At 36.7% G+C, this 16,755-nt stretch overlaps 1 pseudogene; it reads right to left on the bottom strand.

Moving 5' to 3' along the window:
* Positions 1–14,891: 14,891 nt before the first annotated feature.
* Positions 14,892–15,828, bottom strand: LOC106509284 (annotated as a pseudogene).
* Between the last annotated feature and the right edge of the window lie 927 nt (positions 15,829–16,755).

The raw sequence follows: 16,755 nt of genomic DNA on the forward strand, positions 1-16,755 counted from the left end.
TCCACAGCAATGCCAGATCCAAGCTATGTCTGTGAACTACACTACATCTCATGGCAACACCAGATCCTTAAACCCAGTGAGTGAGGCCAGAGATCAAACCCACATCCTCATGGATATTTGTCAGGTTCATTATTGCTAAGCCTCAACAGGAACTCTAAGATGAACTTTTATGTGGAAGATTTTTTTCCTGCTTTCTGGAGTAGAAAGAATGTCCAGAGTGTCCTTTTTCCACCACTGCTTCTTAAATAACTATAAATGAAAGTAATTAATATGTCCGTATTTTGCAATTGCATATTCTTCTCTCTTTCAACTGTGTAACATCCATTACACATAGTACATTCTCTATTGAATTATATGCTTTATTTACAGGAAAACCTCATTTCATTTTGCTTCACTTTATTGCACCTTGCAGATAACTGTGTTTTTTACAAATTGAATGTCTGTTGCAATACTTCATCAAGGAAGTCTCAGCAATGTTTTTTTTTCCAATGGAATTTACTCATTTCATGTCTCTATATCACATTCTTTCTTTTAGGGCTGCACCTGAAGCATGTGGAAGTTCCCAGACCAAGGGTTGAGTTGGAGCCACAGCTGCCAGCTTATGCCACAGCCACAGCAACATAGGATTGGAGGTGTGTCTGTGACCTATGCCACAGTTTATGGCAATGCTGAATCATTAACCCACTGAAACTAGGGATCAAATTTGCATCCTCAGTGACACTGTGTTATGTTCTTAACCCTCTGAGACACATAGGGAATTGCTAAAGACTTGGTGGTTAGCAATCTTTGAGCTATAAATTTTTTTTTTTTTTGCTTTTTTTGTGTTTTGCTTTTTAGGGCTGTACTCATGGCATATTGAGGTTCCCAGGCTAGGAGTCTAATCAGAACTATAGCTGCTGGCATAAGCCACAACCACATCACCACCAGATCCAAGCCAGGTTTTCAACCTACATCACAGCTCATGGTAATACCAGATCCATAACCCAATGAGTGAGGCCAGGGTTCAAACCTACATACTCATGGAAATGAGTCAGGTTCTTTAACACTGAGCCCCAGGGAGAACTCTTATAAAATGATTTTTAATTATGGTTTGTACATTTTTTTAAACAGAATGCTATTGCATACATAATAAACTACAGTATAGTGTAAATATATGTTTCATATGCACTGGGAACCAAAAAAAATTGTATAGTTACCTTTATTGCAATATTCACCTTATTGTAGTGGTCTGGTACTGAACCCTCAGTATTTCTGAGATCTGCATTTATGTGTATTTGTACTTTCCTACAATCCTTAGGATAAGATTTCCATAAGTAATGACTCAGTAAATATTTGTTATTAAACATTTTCCTGTTGACAGGCTGGAGAATGTTCTGTATCTCTGGTGATATAAGGATGGTAGATGTTCAACAAAATTAGAAATAAACAGCATTTGAAGGCTCTATCTACTAATATAGTTCAAATGAACAAAGATGATCTGCTATTTAAAAAAATGTGTTGGGATAACACTTTCCAAAAAATAGACATTTGTTTCCAAAATATCTACTTTTCATACATAGAAACACAGTAGAGAATGGTGATGACCAAGGAGCTAGGGGCAGAGGAATTGAGGAGATGGTGATTAGAGTTCACACTTGCAGCTATGAGATGAACTTGCTCTGGATATGTAACAGACAGCATTGTGATTAAAGGTACAATACTGCATTATATACTTTAAAGTTGCTAAGAGACCAGATCTTAAATGTTCTGACCACAAAAAATAAACAATAATTATTTAACCAGTGCATGTGTTAGGTAAAAATATGGTAGTAATTGTATTTCAATGTATAAATGTATCAAATAAAGACTGTACTGCAGGATTCCAGGGAGCAATGAAAATAAATAAAATATTGCCCCTGAAGTTGTGCAATATGGCAGCCTTAGATGATACTCTCTTTATTGGCCATGTTCTGATAGACAATTTATAATATTCAAGTCATTTTAGGATGCCAACAAGTACACATTTCTATGTATTCATTAAGATCCACAACTGAATGTAACAGAAAATAATGTTTTACTACTGTGTGTGCTGCCTTACTGTAATTAATTTATTTCTTTACCATTAATCAGGCAAATTCAATATTTTTGTGTGTGTGTGCAATGTAATTTATGAAGTGATAAGTGTAAGCCAATGCACGCCTACAAATACTACAGTGGATTTGTTTCTTCTGAAACTTCACCGTGTATTAGATAGTAATCTAAATTTTTTTCAGGGTCTTATAATGCTAGAACACACTTTAGGCTAAAACCATTAAAATAAGATATTATTTTGATACATGGTAAAAGCTGCCTTAGTAATATATTAATTGTTGCCTTATTGCAATTATTTGAGTGATGATGTCTATACAATTGTAGTTAATTTAATATTATATGAGATGTTATAGAGGCCAGGTTCAAACTAAGAAATTATAATAATTTGCCACATATTAAACTGAAAAGGCTAATGTGTCTGTGTCACCCAAGAGCTTTATCACCATTACCTCTGGTTACATATTTGAAGGATGGAGTCTGTCCTTCCTTCCTGAATTATGATTCCTTTCCAAACTCCTTTTCCCGTCAGGTGCTTCTCTGTCTCCTGGGGTGGCAAATCTCTTTGGGTTTCACTCTGTTGAAACAAGACCTAAATTTAGCTTCCTAAATAAGAACACCCCTGCAGACCATTTAGTATAGCATCCCTCCACCATGAGGGAATGAGCTACAGTGACTACATCATTAAGAATTGAATAATTAACTCCCTAAAGGGTTTTATTTATTTTTTCCCACTGTATAACATGGGGACCAAGTTACACATACATGTATACACAATTTTTCCTCCCATTGTTGTGTTGCAGTGTAAGTATCTAGACATAGTTCTCAATGCTACACAGCAGGATCTCATTGTAAATACATTCCAAGAGCAATAGTTTGCATCAGTTAACCCCAAGTTCCCAATCCCTCCCACTCCTCCTTCTCCCCTCCGGGCAGCCACAAGTCTATTCTCCAAGTCCATGATTTTCTTTTCTGTGGAAATGTTCATTTGTGCTCTGTAATAGATTCCAGTTATAAGTGACATCATATTGTATTTGTCTTTCTCTTTCTAACTTACTTCCCTCAGAATGAGAGTCTCTAGTTCCATAGCAGGTTCCTGCAAATGGCATTGTGTCATTCTTTTTTAAGGCTGAGTAGGATTCCATTGTGTATATATACCACATCTTCCTAATCCAATTGTCTATAAATGGGCATTTGGGTTGTTTCCATGTCTTGGCTATTGTAAAGAGTGCTGCAATGAACATGTGTGTTTTTCAAGGAAAGTTTTGTCCAGATATATGCCCAAGAGTGGGATTGGTGGGCATATGGAAGTTCTATGTATAGATTTCTAAGGTATCTTCATGCTGTTCTCCAGAGTGGCTGTACCAGCTTACATTCCCACCAACAGTTCAGGAGGGATCCCTTTTCTCCACACCCCCTCCAGCACTTGTTATTTGTGGATTTATTAATGAGGGCCATGCTGACTGGTATGAGAAGGTATCTCATGGTAGTTTTGATTCTCATTTCTCTAATAATCAATGATGCTGAGAATTTTTTCATGTGCTTGTTGGCCATCTGTATATCTTCCCCGAAGGATGGTCTATTCAGGTCTTTTTCCCACTTTTCCAACGGGTGGTTGGCTCTTTTGCTGTTGCATTGTATAAGTTGCTTGTATATCCTAGAGATTAAGTAAGCCCTTATCTATTGCATCATTTGAAACTATTTTCTCCTATTCTGTAATTTGTCTTATTGTTCTCATTTTGGTTTCCTTTGCTGTGCAAAAGCTTGTCAGTTTGATTAGGTTCCATTGGTTTGTTTTTGCTTTTATTTTTGTTGCCTTGGGAGAGTTACCTGAGAAAATATTCATGAGGTTGATGTCAGAGAATGTTTTGTCTATGTTCTCTTCCAGGAGTTTGATGTTGTCTTGTCTTATATTTAAGTCTTTCAGCCATTTTGAGTTTATTTTTGTGCATGGTGTGAGAGTATTTTCTAGTTTCATTGCTTTGCATACAGCTGTCCAGGTTTCCCAGCAATACTTGCGGTATAGACTTTCCTTCTCCCATTTTAAGCTCTTGCCTCCTTTCTCAAAGATTGACTGATCATAGGTGTCTGCGTATATTTCTGGGTTCTCTATTCTGTTCCATGGGCCTGTTTCTTTGATTTGATACCAGTAACACACTGTTTTGATGAATGTTGCTTTGTAATATTGCCTGAAGTCAGGGAGAGTTATGCCTCCTGCTTGGTTTTTGTTCCTTAGGATTGCTTTGGCAATTCTGGTTCTTTTGTAGTTCCATACACATTTTCATACTGTTTCTTCTAGTTCTGTGAAAAATGTCATGGGAAATTTGATAGGGATTGCATTGAATCTGTAGATTGCTTTGAGTAGTGTAGCCATTTTTACAATATTGATTTTTCCAATCCATGACCATGGAATATCTTTCCATTTCTTTACATCTTCTTTGATTTCCTTGATTAATGTTTTATAGTTCTTGGCATACAAGTCTTTTAGCTCCTTGGTCAGGTGTATTCTGAGGTATTTGACTTTTTGAGGTACAATTTTAAAAGGTATTATATTTTTGTATACATTTTCTAATATTTCATTGGGAGTATATAGAAATGCGACTGATTTCTGAATGTTAATCTTATATCCTGCTACTTTGCTGAATTTGCTAATCAATTCAAGCAGTTTTTGGGCTGAGTCCTTGGGTTTTCTATGCCTAGTATCATGATGTCATCTGTCAGTGACAGTTTTATCTCTTCTCTTCCTATTTGGATGTCTTTTATTTCTTTTGTTTGTCTAATTGCTGTGGCTAGCACTTCCAAAACTATGTTGAAAAGCAGTGGTGAGAGAAGGCATCCATGTCTTATTCCAGATTTTAGTGAGGCAACTTTCAATTTTGCTCCATTGAGTACTATATTTGCTTTCAGTTTGTCATAAATGGCTTTGATTATGTTTAGGAATGTTCCCTTTATACCCACTTTGTCAAGAGTTTTGATCATGAATTGATATTGGACTTGTCATATGCTTTTTCTGCATCTATTGAGATGATCATATGATTTTTGACATTTCTTTTTTTAATGTGGTGTATGACATTGATTGATTTGCATATGTTGAACCATTCTTGTGAACCTGGGATGAACCCTACCTGGTCATGTTGTATGATCTTTTTTATATGTTGTTGGATTCGGTTGGCTGAAATTTTGTTGAAAATTTTTGTGTCTGTATTCCTCAAAGATATTGGCCAATAGTTTTCTTTTTTGGTGGTATCTTTGTCTGGTTTTGGAATTAAGGTGATGGTGGCATCATAGAATGTCTTTGGGAGTGTTCTGTCTTCCTCGACCTTTTGAAAAAGTTTAGGGAGAATGGGCACCAGATCCTCTTTGTATGTTTGGTAGAATTCACCTGTGAAGCCATCTGGCCCTGGGCTTTTATTTGTAGGGAGTGTTTTTATGACATATTCAAATTCATTTCTAGTGATCGGTCTGTTCAGTTGGTCCATTTCTTCTTGATTCAGTTTTGGCATGCTGTAAGATTCTAGAAAGTTGTCCATTTCTTCCTGATTGTCAGATTTGTTGGCATATAGTTTGTCATAGTATTCTCTTACGGTTTTTTGTATTTCTGCTGTATCCGTTGTGATTTATCCTTTTTCATTTCTGATATTTTTTACTTGAGTAATTTCTCTCCTCTTCTTGGTGAGTCTAGCCAGAGGTTTGTCAACTTTGTTTACCTTTTCAAAGAACCATCTCTTGGTTTTATTGATTTTGTCTATTGTTTTTTGAATCTCCATTTTATTGATTAACTCATTGGTCTTTATAATTTCCTTCCTTTTGCTGACTGTAGGTTTTGTTTGTTCTTCTTTTTCTAATTCAATTTGGTGGTGGGTTAAGTTGTCAATTTGAGATTTTTCGTCTTTTTTTTTTTTTGGAAAGGACTGTATTGCTATGAATTTCCCTCCGAGCCCTGCTTTTGCAGTATCCCATAGATTTTGAGTGGTTGTGCCTTCATAATCTTTTGTCTCATGGAATTGTTTAATTTCCTTCTTGATTTCCTCATCGACCCATTGGTTTTTTTAGTAGCATGTTGCTTAGTCTCCATGTAGTAGGTTTTTTCTCTCATTTCTTTTCCTTTATTTGATTTCTAATTTCATACCATTGTGGTCAGAGAAGATACTTGAAATAATTTCTACCTAAATTTGTGCCCTAATATGTGATCAATTCTTGAGAATGTTCCATGAGTACTTAAGAAGAATGTGTATTCTGATTTTTTTGGATGTGGTGTCCTGAAGATGTCAATTAAGTATAATATTTCTATTGTTTCCTTTAGCATCTCTGTTGCTTTATTGGTTTTGGAATTAGAGTGATGGTGACAGATCTACAGGATCTGTCCATTGATGTGAATGGGGTGTTAAAGTCTCCTACTATGATTGCATTCCCATTAATTTCTCCATTTATGTGTGTTAATATTTGTTGTATGTATCTGGGTGCGCCTATATTTGAGGCATATATGTTGACAATAGTAATATCCTCTACTTGAATGGATCTTTAACCATTAAATAGTGCCCTTCTTTGTCTTTCCTTATGGCTTTGGTTTTAAAGTATATTTTGTCTGATATGAGTATTGCAACTCCTGCTTTCCTGTCTTGTCCATTGGCATGAAATATTTTTTCCCACCCCTTTGCATTCAATGTATATGTGTCTTTTGTCCTAAGGTGGGTTTCTTGTTGGCAGCAGATTGAATTTTTTTTTTTTGCTTTTTTATCCAATAAGCCACTCTGTGTCTTTTGATTGGAACATTCAGTCCATTGACATTTAAGGTGATAATTGATAGGTTATTATTTATTGCCATTTTAAACCTCGTTTTCCAGTTGATTCTATGATTCTCCATTCTTCCTTTCTTTTTTGGTTGGAAGGCTCCCAATTATTTTCTGTTTGACTGTTTTTCTTTTCTTTTTTTGTGAATGAAATGTTTGGTTTGATTTGTGCTTGCCCTGTTTTTTAAATATGTAAACCCCTTCCTATTATTGTGTGTTTTAGCCTGATAGTCCTGTAGGTTCAAACAATTCATTACCATACTAAAATTTGAAAAAAGAAAAAAAGAATCTATTCATTTCTTACTCCCCTTGCTCACATTTTATGATTTTGATGTCTGTATTTTTCTTTTGTATTTTGTTTTAAACTAGTTCATGATTAGATCTGTATGTTGGCTTTTTTAAGTGACTGTTCTCTGATTGTGGTTTCATCCATCCTAGTTCTTCCTCTTTTTTTTTTTTGATTTAGAGAAGCTGTATCAATATTTCTTTTAGAATAGGTTTTGTATTGCCATATTCTTTTAGCTTTAGTTCATTGGAAAAAAATACATTTCCCATTCTATTTTAAATGATATTCTTGCTGGATAGAGTATTCTACACTGTATTTTTTTTTCCTTTCAGTGTTTTAAATATCTTTTGCCATTCCCTCCTGGCCTGTATTCTTTTTGTAGTGAAATCAGCTGATAGACTTATGGGGGTTCCCTTATAACATTTGCTTTTCTCTTGCTGACTTTAGGATCCTCTCTTTATCATTAACTTTTGCCATTTTTATTATGATGTGTCTTGGTGTTGGTCTATGTGTGTTCAACTTGTTGGGACCCTCTGTGTTTCCTGTATCTTGAACTCAGTATCCTTTAGATTTGGGAAGTTTCCAATGATAACTTCTTCAAATATATTTTCAATCATATTATTTTCTACTCCTTCTGGAATTCCTGCTATGCATAGATTGGCCTGCTTTATATTATCACATAGCTCTCTTATATTGCTTTCATGTTTTTTCATTTGGTTTTCTGTCTGCTGTCCTGATTGGGTGATTTCCATTAATCTATCTTCCACATCACTAATTCATTCTTCTGCAATATTCATTCTGTTTTTTACTGCCCTTAGCTCTGTTTGTATCTCTGCAAATGAATTTTCTAGTTTTTCTTGGTTCCTCCTTTTGTTTTCTAATTCCTTTCAGAGGGAGTCTGCTTAACTGTTCATATTGTCTCTTAATTCCTTCAGTATTTTCACTATCTCCATTTTGAACTCCAAGTCTATCAGACTGCAGAGGTCTGTTTCATTGTTGACTGCTTTAGATGAGTTCTGTTGGTTTAACTGGGAGTGGTTACTGAGCTTCTTCATCTTGCTTGTTATTTTCTATTTCTTGGTGGAGGTGTACTCCCTGTGGCCAGGCAGGGTTTGCCCTGGCACTGCTGTGGATTGTTTCCTGAGGGCTGGCAATGTTGGCAGGTCTTCTTTGAGGCTGCAGGGCATTTCCCAAGGGTGGGCGGGGCTAGCAGGGTCACTCTTAAGCAAAGGAGGTCTTCCCAAGGGCACATGGGACTGGCAGGACTGCACCAGAATGGATGCAGATTTCCCATGGCCATGCAGATATTGCTCTGGTGTTTCTGGGCTGTGGAGCTCTTCCAGGGTGTGAGCGCAGCACCTCCTGAGGGTTGGAGTGGCTAACCAGGCTGCTGGGAGACAAAGGGGCACTTCCCTAGGGCAGCAAGAACTTGCAGGACCACCCCACAATGGAGACAGATTCCCATGGTCTGGCTTTTTTGGGCCACTGAGTTCTTCCAAGTGGCAGGCAATGCTAGACAGCTGCTCCATGGAATTACAGCACCTCCCAAGGGCAGGAGTGGCTAGCCAGGCTGCTGGGAGACAAAGGGGAACTCCCTGGGGCAGCCGAAACTGGCAGGACTACCCTGCAGTGGAGGCAGAATTACTGTGGCTGGGTGGTGCTTGCTCTGGTGTTTCTGGTCTTTGGGCTTTTCCAGGGGGCTGGTGGTGATGGGTGCAGCTCTGTGGGGGTATAGCCCCTCCAGAGGGTGGGCAGGCCAGGGTGGGGAAAACCCCTGAGGTAGTCAACTTCCTGCAAGTGGTGAGGCCAGTCCCCTGGAAGAAGGTCAGGCACACACATGGAGTAGGGGGAGGGGGGATGCACTGGTAAGAACTACTCTCTGTTAGCTGGTGGGCAAGCATGCTCACTGTGGTAAAAGGTGTATTCTATGGCAGCACACTCCTCCTCCTCTCCCCTCCCCAACACTGGTGCCTTGTCTCTCCTGTGATTCCATCTCTTCTCCCGGGTTCACTCTGTTGTAGTTTTCCACTCCCCACCCCTTAGCGTATTGCTCCCTCCACCCAAGATGCACCACTTCCTAATCCCTCAGGCTGTCTCCACACCGCCAACCCCACCAACTGCTTCTGAGTCCCCTAGGCTATCTCTGCAAGGTCAACCCCAGCCCAATCCAGGGAACTAACCTCTAGGGCCAGGGTCTTGGTGCTGAGCCCCCACCCAAGTGTCTCAGTTTTTGGAGACTGTGCCAGTAGTTCAGATGATTGGTTCAGCTCTCACTTTGCTTTTCACATCTCAGACCTACTGCTGCACTCTTCTCAGCATCTGGAGATCCCTCCAACTTGGTTGATCTTTCTGTCAATTAGGTGACTTAACAGCATGTGTGTTCCCGTTCTCCTTCACAGTTCCCTTTTGGGAGTGCCCATATGGTCCTGATTCCCCTTATCTCACTCTCCTCTTTTCTCTTGTTTTACCCATGTATGTCACAAGATTCTTGCCATTATTGGAAGTTTAAGTTCTTTTGCCAGCATTTAGTTGCTGTTCTGTGTGAGTCATTTAACATGGAGATTTGTTTTTTTGTTGTTGTTTTGTTTGTGGGAGAGGGCAAGCATGTCCCCCTACTCCTCCACCATCTTGCCTTCCCTCTGGGTTTTACATTAAATTGAAGTTGGCCTACTTACATCATGGAAGAAAATCTTGTAGCTGGAATTTTATTAAATTCCAAGCAAGTAAGAAAAATAATCTCTGTCTGCACAACTTCCCCTGTGACACAGTGATGTTATATGTAAAACTTTATAGGCAACTGTCTACTAATAAACACCTGCCTTTAGAAAATATTTGTGTGGACCTGAGGAATAGGTCAATATGTGCAAGTTCAGGCATAATAATTGTACCTGTGAAAACCAGGTACATTAAGCCTCTTTGTTGCTGGAAAAAAAATTAGGTGTGCTAAAGTGTTAAATAATACATTTTTGCATTTTTAATAACAAGAGAGAGAATTATTCACTAATCTACAAAGTTGCACTATAAATCAATTAGCTGTATTTTATTTTATTTTAATTAATTAATTAGTTTATTTATTATTATTTGCTTTTTAGGGCTTCACCTGTGGCATATGGATGTTCCCAGGCTTGGGGTCTAGTTTGAGCTGCAGTGGCTGGCCTACATACACCACAGCCATAGCAATGCCAGATCTGAGCCATGTCTGTGACCTATACCACAGCTCACAGCAATGTTGGATCCTTAACCCACTGAGCAAGGCCAGAGATAGAACCTGCATCCTTATGGTTCCTACTTGGATTCATTTCTGCTGTGGCATGATGGGAACTCCATTAGCTGTAATTTAAAATATAAAACTATACTAGACTTTTTGCATATAAAAATGTTCTAGAGATAACAATGCATAATAATAAAATTCTGAAGTTTCTTATAATTGATGAACAGACCACTTTTGAGAAATATTTTTGATGTATAATGTACATATAATTAAATAATAACCCTATATTGATATACAATTTCAAAAAAAATACTCCCATAGTCAGGAGACAGACCAAGTAAAAATTTCCAGAATTAATAAAGCCTTCTATATACTCCCTTCTAAATTGCTGGTCTCTTACCACCAAGGCCATAGTCCTAATTTTGCCCAAAATAAAACTAACTCTCGTCTTTTAGGTTGTGCATATTTACCCTCTGTATAAAGAGAAGTTTGAACTGAATAATCCCATATTGGTTTAATTCTATCAATGAATAGTGCACAAACCTACTTCTATCTTTAGGGAGATCGAAAAAAAGAATAACAGTTGGGTGGGCATATATTTATACTAAAGGACAATATTAGATCAATTTGCCCAGAAATGGAAGTGGTAATGATGACAGAAAAAGAGTAGGGGTTTCAGGAGCCTCAACAACACCAAGATGAACTCATTCAACTGCCCTTCTCTCCTGCATTTTGGTTTTAAGAGACATTTGATGAAAATTGATATCTAAATTTTCCAATCATCAGAGAAATTATGTACTTTACATAAGGGGTAAAATCAAATGACAGACAATATTAAACATTGGTAATGATGTGGAATAAACAGAGCACTCCCTTACTGAAATGTGAAAGCTGAAGTGTGTGTTTGGATACTTCTTTGGAAACCAATATTATGATATTTACTAAATATAAATTTTATACATATGTGTATACATACATTTTCAAACCCTGGTCATATACACAAGATAAATGAGTGTGTATCTCTACAATAAAAGACATGTAAAATAATTAACATTGCTAGCTAGCATTACCAGTAATCAAAAAGAGAAAAAAAAAAACTCTACTGTCTATTAACAGTAAAGTGGATAAATAAATAATGATGTAATTGCAGAAAGAATTACTATACAATATGAAAATGAATGTACTGTAACTGCGTGTGACAACAGAGATGGACTGAACAAGTATGTGGCTGAATGAAGTGGCACATGCTGTAGGCATCCACTTATGTGTGGTTCAAAAAATACAAAACTAATTTATCATAATAAAAGTCATGAAATACCTACTCCCTGTTGGCAAGAGACCATCAATTTAGGAGGGAGCATATGGAAGACTCTGTTGATTCTGGAAATGTTTAATTCTTGATCTGGGTCCTGACTACAGGGGTAATTTTTTTTGAAAATGTTTATTTGTATAGTTATGATTTAGGTATTCTCTACATGTATGTTACACATCCAAAATATTTTTCAAAAGCAAAGTCTGTTCATCATTATATAAACTACAGAATTTTATTATTATAATTTGTCATGAGACCTGTTTCTACAATATTTTCTTAGCCTCTTTTCTAAAAACTCCATCTTGTCCTGCTTTACTTTGCTCCATATTCCTCCTTGAAAAACAGTCACAGTGCTGGTAAATGACTTAAGCTTAAGAACAAAGATCTAAAGGCATTAGTTTTTCATATGACCAGCTGAATGAGGACATAATGCATTGGTCTAGGCAAGCCAGACCTGTGCAGATTGGCACACTGTTTGCACAGCATGATATGTCCTCTTAAGAATAAGAGAAAGAGGAACCTCATGGCCCCAAGTGGTTTATGAGGTGTCATTAGCAGAATACGAATTAGCAAAGTGAACCAAGGTGCAAGCCTAGGTATGCTGGTCCACAGAAAGGCATGCTGTTTGTGGAAGCACAATGAGCATTCTCTAGATGCTATGCATAGATAGCTAAGGCCAACCTTCTTCAAATGCTAATGATTGTTAAATGTATAAAGGTCAGAGTAAAAGCTTAACCATCTACCAGCTATGTGACTTTTAAAATAATAAAACACTATATCCTGCACCTATAGCCCCCTCCTCACTTGACTAAATCCACAATAAAAGCAGTATGTTTTCTTGAGGCAGTGCTCTTGGTCCCTGAGACCGTGAGTCCAGTGGTTCCCAACTTTACTTAAGATAAATGTCTCTGTGTCTTGTTTTATATTAATTTTTCCTTAAGTTTCACAGTACCTCTTCTTTAGCCCTAACATGCTGAGCTGGTCTCAGCAATCATTATCCCTAGAAAAAATTTATCTACAAAAATGCCGCTCAATACCATATCATATCATATCATATCATATCATATCATATCATATTACGTATTACTCCAGAGAATAATGTGGTACTAGATGATATCTTTATGCCTCTGATACTGACACCCATCTTTGCTTGAACTGTAGTCTGAATCAGTCTCACTCCTGCCATGCTGCTTTTCAATATAGCACCTAGATGACAGATAAAATTTTGAAAGAGAATAAATTTCAAATGGGTTAAGTGACAAAATAACACAACTAAAAGAAGTATCCTCCATCTTTTTTCTACCTTTATACATCCCTCTGTCAGGTCTCAAAATCCCAGAAAGACTAGTACCGTGGAATCTTATTGTCTTCTTTAGTCTTACTGGAAATCTAAAATGTTTTCATTCAAAGACATTTTATGAGGGGACCTAGATAGCCTTAGGTATTGAATGCCTTTTGGTTTCTTTTATTTTAGCAAACACTCAAGAATGCCCTAGATTCTTTTATGGGCATTCAAATGCATGGTCTTGTCCCTGTTACTAAACAAGCCACTTCCAGTGATTTAATCACCAGCAAACTAGAGCAGAGCATGCAAAGTTTACAAATATATTCTAAATATCCAGAAAAGACCTCTTTGGTTTAATTATTTTTCAAAAATATATCTGTATGTCTGTATAAGTTTCTGTTACTTTTAGAATTTACATCAACTCTATGCATTTAGATATAACATACAAAATGTGTTTTAAAGCACATACAAGAGCCTCAGTAAGTTTTTTCTTTTGTCTCATATTGTTACAGCAGCTACCCAGCAGCTCTGTGCTACAGCGTACCAGCTCTGGCGACAGCCCTGTGGCTGTAGTGTTACCAGTTCCAGAAGCTCTGTGGCTGCAGTGGATCAGCTCTTTTACCTAGTGAGAAACCAAGGGAGCACTCAGAGAGTTGGAGAACTCAGGTTTACTACACCGGCGGGCTCAGAGGAGATCAATCTCGAGAGTCTGAGCCCAGAAGAAGGGTTTCACAAGGCTTTTATGGGCTGCTTCTTTCAGGTCCATGCTTGGCTAGTTGGACCAGAGTAACCTCAGGCAAGGTAATAGATACAGAAACAAATTTACAGAAGCAGATGCGTGGGGGAGAGGTGGTTGGGGCAGTTGGCTAGACTTTGCTTAGTCATCATGGCCGGGGTCTCTCCTTTCTACATTTTTATTGGGACATTTTCTCCTGCAATATGAATACATATTCAATAAAAATTAACCTATCTTGGTTTTTCTTCTTCTTTTTTCTCTTTCTTCCTTTCTTTCTTCTCTCTCTTTCTTTATTTTCTTTCCAGTTTGTGTCCCAGACACTATGTGTTTTTGGTAATGGGGTGGAATTCTTAGTCTTTGAGCAAAGATCACTGACAATCTCATATTGTAGGCAATGATTTAATAAATAGGGTGATGCTAAAAAGAATGATTAAAGAAGATGGATGTCTGTGAAAAGGAACATTTAATCAGAAATAAAAGGTGGGAAGTGTTAGTAGTTAATAATTATAGCAAATGATGTAATTTACCAAGGCACTTTACATTGCTTTTTGTCATCTAGCCATATTGGATTTCTCAATTCTAGAAAGAATAAAACTGTGTACCTCAGAACATCTGTAACTGTTGGACAATCTGCTTAGAATTCTTTTATTCCTCAAATTAAATGTTTTTAGATCTGAGAATAAATATCTCTATCCAACAAAGTCCTTTTTCTTCATACTAGATTTTGATGTTTATCTGTGGGTTTTTAACCCTACGTCTTTTTGAATTAATGAAAGTTTTCAACCTTATTATGAAATATTTGTGGGCTTAGTTAATTACTATTTGTTTATTCCTCTAGATTATAGGATTCATTAATATACAAACTACTGGATTCTTCATGAAATGCAAAGTACTTAAAAGAAAAAAAACACTGAACACTCAAATCTTAATATATTTGAAACTATGACCAAACAATAAAAAAATAAAAATATGACAAAATTAGAGGAGTCAATGAGTTTTGCACAGAGGGGATTTCACAGGTAAGATCAAGGCCCATTGTAAAGTATGACATTTAGGAAAGTGCAACATTTTCTTATTGCTGGACTTTTCTATAGATACTCATTTACTTAATAATTTTATAAAATTATGCTTCTTGTGTACCATACCATATGATTTTATAAAAAATAATTACTATATGTGTGTGCATGTGCATAATATATTTAAATCATCTTTTACTTTTCAATTTTTCTATTTTTTTTTTCAACTCCTTGCTCCATAGGCTGTAAATCAGAGGATTTAACATGGGAATCATGAGTTTGTAAAACAATGAGGTTATTTTGACTTGATTAAGAGTGTAGGAAAAACTATGTCTGAAATACATGAAGAGCAGAGTTCCCTGGAAAATTGCCACCATAGCTAGGTGGGAGGTTCAGGTGAAGAAAGCTTTGAATATCCTCTTATCCAAGTGTATCTTCAAAATAGACAGGATAATATAACAATAAGAGATAAGAACTCTTGAAATGAAGCTAAGTTCAATGAAGCCAAAAAAAAGGCAAATATTGCTAACTCATTGATCTGTGAATCTGAGCAATACAACAACAGAAGAGGAGGGATATCACAGAAAAAAATGGTTAATCTCATTTGATGCACAGAAGCATAAGTGGAATGTTAATGTCTTGTGTATCAAAGAGTCTGCCATCCCCTCCATGTAAACCCCAACCATGAGCAGGGAACACACTCTGTTGGATGTGCTATCTGTATAGAGCAAGGGGTTGATAATTGCCTTGTGCCAATCATACACTATCACTGCCAGCAGTAGACACTCAGAATCTGCAAAGGTACAGAAGATCAGGAATTGCAGAGTACAGCCAAGAGCCAAAGAAGGGGATTGACTTGTTCTTGGCCAAAACATCAAAAAGCATCTTGGGTCCAGTTGCTGTGGAATAGCAGAGGTCATAAAAAGAGAGGTGACTGAGGAAAAAATACAGTGGTGTGGGCAGCTGGGAATCCAGTCTAATTAAAATGATCATTCCAAGATTTGTCAGGAGGTTAATGATATAAACAAGTAGAAACAGAATAAATAGGGTCATTTTCATCCCCAGAGTACTAGTGATTCCCAAGAAAATGAATTCAGTTATGGAGGAGAAATTTTCTTTATCCATTCTGTTTCTTTTCTTTGTTTTTTCTACCTAAATTTTGGACAAAATGATCAAGAATAGGATAGACAGATGTCTGGGCATCTACAAAATATCTGTAAAGCAGAACACAATTTCATTAATTATCTTTTTATACTCAGAAAATTATCCAGACATGTACCCACTCTTTCAGAGAAGAAGCATTATAATGTACTTAATAGAAACAGACAAAAAACTGTGATAGGCATTGAAAAACTTTTATCTAAGCTTACATGTCATCACGGTGTATAACATTTTCTGTGATCATTCCATTTTTCTGGAAGATCCTTAGAAATATAATTGAATGCATGTGTGACTCATTCTACATAAAAAATACCATGAAAGAGGCACCAGTGTTGGACGTAAGATATAGGACTGAGCATTTTCTGCATTTGGAAATAGTCACATGGACACCAAAGATGATTACCACTCTTACATTTCTCAAAAGACAGCTCAATTAAACATTAGTTTAAATGCTTTTGTGTTAGTTCTAGAAACCAGGAACATATAAATGGCTAATAATAATAAATATGATTATGTTTCAGTCCTGGTCTAAATTATCTTTAGAATTTGTGAGACATGAATTAAGTATTATTGAGCTCTCAAAATATATTATTTCTTTGTCAATATACTCATTACCTCTCTGTGGAGTGGTCTGGTGCCAAAGGATTCATTCATTGATTTATCAAAAAAAATTAATGAAAAGGTCCTAATAACATAATTTAATGCATACATTTCCATATCTTTAATTTCAAAGGCCTTTATATTTTAAAAAATTGAAAATAGTATGAGGGAAAATAAGTGGTTTTGATAAAGAGATGTGTGTGTGTGTGTGTGTTTATGTGTATATTTGTGTCTGTTGTGTTTCCATGTATGTATGTCTCTGTTGCTAGGACAAAAAGAATGTCAGTGATG

This window comes from Sus scrofa, unplaced genomic scaffold, assembly GCF_000003025.6.
Source record: "Sus scrofa isolate TJ Tabasco breed Duroc unplaced genomic scaffold, Sscrofa11.1 Contig702, whole genome shotgun sequence".
Lineage (NCBI taxonomy): Eukaryota > Metazoa > Chordata > Mammalia > Artiodactyla > Suidae > Sus > Sus scrofa.